Consider the following 4,765-nt stretch of genomic DNA (forward strand, 5'->3'; position numbering starts at 1 on the left):
GAGAGTTACGGTGAGGGGTGAGACCTCCGATTGGCGTGAAGTCACTAGTGGAGTCCCATAGGGCTCTGTACTCGGTCCTATCTTGTTTCTGATATATGTAAATGATCTCCCGGAGGGTATCGATTCATTTCTCTCAATGTTTGCGGACGATGCTAAAATTATGAGAAGGATTAAAACAGAAGAGGACTGTTTGAGGCTTCAAGAAGACCTAGACAAGCTGAAGGAATGGTCGAACAAATGGTTGTTAGAGTTTAACCCAACCAAATGTAATGTAATGAAGATAGGTGTAGGGAGCAGGAGGCCAGATACAAGGTATCATCTGGGAGAGGAAATTCTTCAGGAGTCAGAGAAGGAAAAAGACTTGGGGTTGATATCACGCCAGACCTGTCTCCTGCAGCACATATCAAGCGGATAACATCAGCGGCATATGCCAGGCTGGCCAACATACGAACGGCATTCAGAAACTTGTGTAAAGAATCATTCAGAACTTTGTATACCACATATGTCAGGCCAATCCTGGAGTATGCAGCCCCAGCATGGAGTCCATATCTAGTCAAGGATAAGACTAAACTGGAAAAGGTTCAAAGGTTTGCCACCAGACTAGTACCCGAGCTGAGAGGTATGAGCTACGAGGAGAGACTACGGGAATTAAACCTCACTTCGCTGGAAGACAGAAGAGTTAGGGGGGACATGATCACCACATTCAAGATTCTGAAGGGGATTGATAGGGTAGATAAAGACAGTCTATTTAACACAAGGGGAACACGCACAAGGGGACACAGGTGGAAACTGAGTGCCCAAATGAGCCACAGAGATATTAGAAAGAACTTTTTTAGTGTCAGAGTGGTTGACAAATGGAATGCATTAGGAAGTGATGTGGTGGAGGCTGACTCCATACACAGTTTCAAGTGTAGATATGACAGAGCCCGATAGGCTCATGAATCTGTACACCTGTTGATTGACGGTTGAGAGGCGGGACCAAAGAGCCAGACCTTAACCCCCGCAAACACAACTAGGTGAGTACACACACACACACACACACACACACACACACACACACACACACACACACACACACACACACACACACACACACACACACACACACACACACACACACACACATAGTCCTGTGGGAACACTGCATTTGTTATCGTTTTCGTGATCTTTGTTTCTGTGAGGGCTATTATGTCTGGTACTAGAGGAAAACCCAGACATAATAGCCCTCACAGAAACAAAGATCACGAAAACGATAACAAATGCAGTGTTCCCACAGGACTATTATGTTATGAGGAAAGAGAGGGAAGGAAGAGGTGGGGGTGGTGTAGCTCTGCTGGTAAGACAAGGCTGGGATTTTGAGGAGATGGATATTCAGGGCTGCGAAGGTTTCAGTGACTACATAGCAGGTACTGTAACAAATGGAGGGAAAAAAATTATAGTCGCAGTCATATATAATCCACCACCAAATGACAGAAGACCTAGACAGGAATATGATAGAAACAACATGGCCACCATTAACATAATAGAAAGAGCAGCTTCTGTTGCTAGCAGGAATGGATCTGGACTACTAATTATGGGAGACTTCAACCATGGGAAGATAGATTGGAAGAACAGAGACCCGCATGGAGGACCAGAAACATGGAGAGCTAAGCTGCTGGACGTGGCAACAAGAAACTTTCTAAGCCAGCACACCAAAGAACCAACAAGAATGAGAGGAGAAGATGAACCAGCAATGCTTGATTTGATATTTACCCTAAATGAATGGGATATAAGGGAAGTTAAGATGGAAGCGCCCTTGGGAATGAGTGACCACAGTGTATTGAACTTTGAGTACCTGGTAGAGCTAGGACTTATCTCCCCCCAAAAAGAACTAGGAATCAAAAGGCTGGCATACCGAAAGGGGAATTATGAACAGATGAGAAGTTTCCTAAGTGAAATACCTTGGGACACAGACCTCAGAGACAAGTCTGTACAGGGTATGATGGACTATGTTACCCAAAAGTGTCAGGAGGCAGTAAACAGGTTCATCCCGGCCCAAAGGGAAAAATCCGAGAAGCAACAGAAGAATCCATGGTATAATAGGGCATGTATGGAAGCGAAGAAACTGAACAAAAAGGCGTGGAGGAACTTCCGGAATAACAGAACACCAGAAAGCAGAGAGAGATACCAGAGAACCAGGAATGAGTACGTCAGGGTGAGAAGAGAAGCAGAGAAAAATTTTGAAAATGATATAGCAAACAAAGCCAAGACCGAACCAAAGCTACTCCACAGTCACATCAGAAGGAAAACAACAGTGAAAGAACAGGTATTGAAACTTAGAACAGGCGAGGACAGGTATACAGAGAATGACAGAGAGGTGTGTGAGGAACTCAACAAGAGGTTCCAGGAGGTCTTCACAATAGAACAGGGTGAGGTCACTGTGCTAGGAGAAAGGGAGGTAAACCAGGCGGCCTTGGAGGAGTTCGAAATTACGAGAGAGGAGGTCAAGAGACACCTGCTGGATCTGGATGTTAGAAAGGCTGTTGGTCCAGATGGGATCTCACCATGGGTACTGAAAGAGTGTGCAGAGGCACTTTGCCTGCCACTCTCCATAGTGTATAGTAAGTCACTAGAGACGGGAGACCTACCAGAAATATGGAAGACGGCGAATGTGGTCCCAATATACAAAAAGAGCGACAGACAAGAGGCACTGAACTACAGGCCAGTGTCCTTGACTTGTATACCATGCAAGGTGATGGAGAAGATCGTGAGAAAAAACCTGGTAACACATCTGGAGAGAAGGGACTTCGTGACAAATCGCCAACATGGATTCAGGGAGGGTAAATCTTGCCTTACAGGCTTGATAGAATTCTACGATCAGGTGACACAGATTAAGCAAGAAAGAGAGGGCTGGGCGGACTGCATTTTCTTGGATTGTCGGAAAGCCTTTGACACAGTACCGCATAAGAGGCTGGTACATAAGCTGGAGAGACAGGCAGGTGTAGCTGGTAAGGTGCTCCAGTGGATAAGGGAGTATCTAAGCAATAGGAAGCAGAGAGTTACGGTGAGGGGTGAGACCTCCGATTGGCGTGAAGTCACTAGTGGAGTCCCATAGGGCTCTGTACTCGGTCCTATCTTGTTTCTGATATATGTAAATGATCTCCCGGAGGGTATCGATTCATTTCTCTCAATGTTTGCGGACGATGCTAAAATTATGAGAAGGATTAAAACAGAAGAGGACTGTTTGAGGCTTCAAGAAGACCTAGACAAGCTGAAGGAATGGTCGAACAAATGGTTGTTAGAGTTTAACCCAACCAAATGTAATGTAATGAAGATAGGTGTAGGGAGCAGGAGGCCAGATACAAGGTATCATCTGGGAGAGGAAATTCTTCAGGAGTCAGAGAAGGAAAAAGACTTGTTGTTGATATCACGCCAGACCTGTCTCCTGCAGCACATATCAAGCGGATAACATCAGCGGCATATGCCAGGCTGGCCAACATACGAACGGCATTCAGAAACTTGTGTAAAGAATCATTCAGAACTTTGTATACCACATATGTCAGGCCAATCCTGGAGTATGCAGCCCCAGCATGGAGTCCATATCTAGTCAAGGATAAGACTAAACTGGAAAAGGTTCAAAGGTTTGCCACCAGACTAGTACCCGAGCTGAGAGGTATGAGCTACGAGGAGAGACTACGGGAATTAAACCTCACTTCGCTGGAAGACAGAAGAGTTAGGGGGGACATGATCACCACATTCAAGATTCTGAAGGGGATTGATAGGGTAGATAAAGACAGTCTATTTAACACAAGGGGAACACGCAGAAGGGGACACAGGTGGAAACTGAGTGCCCAAATGAGCCACAGAGATATTAGAAAGAACTTTTTTAGTGTCAGAGTGGTTGACAAATGGAATGCATTAGGAAGTGATGTGGTGGAGGCTGACTCCATACACAGTTTCAAGTGTAGATATGACAGAGCCCGATAGGCTCATGAATCTGTACACCTGTTGATTGACGGTTGAGAGGCGGGACCAAAGAGCCAGACCTCAACCCCCGCAAACACAACTAGGTGAGTACACACACACACACACACACACACACACACACACACACACACACACACACACACACACACACACACACACACACACACACACACACACACACACACACACACACACACACACACACACACACACACACACACACACACACACACACACACACACACACACACACACACACACACACACACACACACACACACACACACACACACACACACACACACACACACACACACACACACACACACACACACACACACACACACACACACACACACACACACACACACACACACACACACACACACACACACACACACACACACACACACACACACACACACACACACACACACACACACACACACACACACACACACACACACACACACACACACACACACACACACACACACACACACACACACACACACACACACACACACACACACACACACACACACACACACACACACACACACACACACACACACACACACACACACACACACACACACACACACACACACACACACACACACACACACACACACACACACACACACACACACACACACACACACACACACACACACACACACACACACACACACACACACACACACACACACACACACACACACACACACACACACACACACACATAGTCCTGTGGGAACACTGCATTTGTTATCGTTTTCGTGATCTTTGTTTCTGT

This window comes from Procambarus clarkii, chromosome 8 (genome assembly GCF_040958095.1).
Source record: "Procambarus clarkii isolate CNS0578487 chromosome 8, FALCON_Pclarkii_2.0, whole genome shotgun sequence".
NCBI classification, from domain to species: domain Eukaryota; kingdom Metazoa; phylum Arthropoda; class Malacostraca; order Decapoda; family Cambaridae; genus Procambarus; species Procambarus clarkii.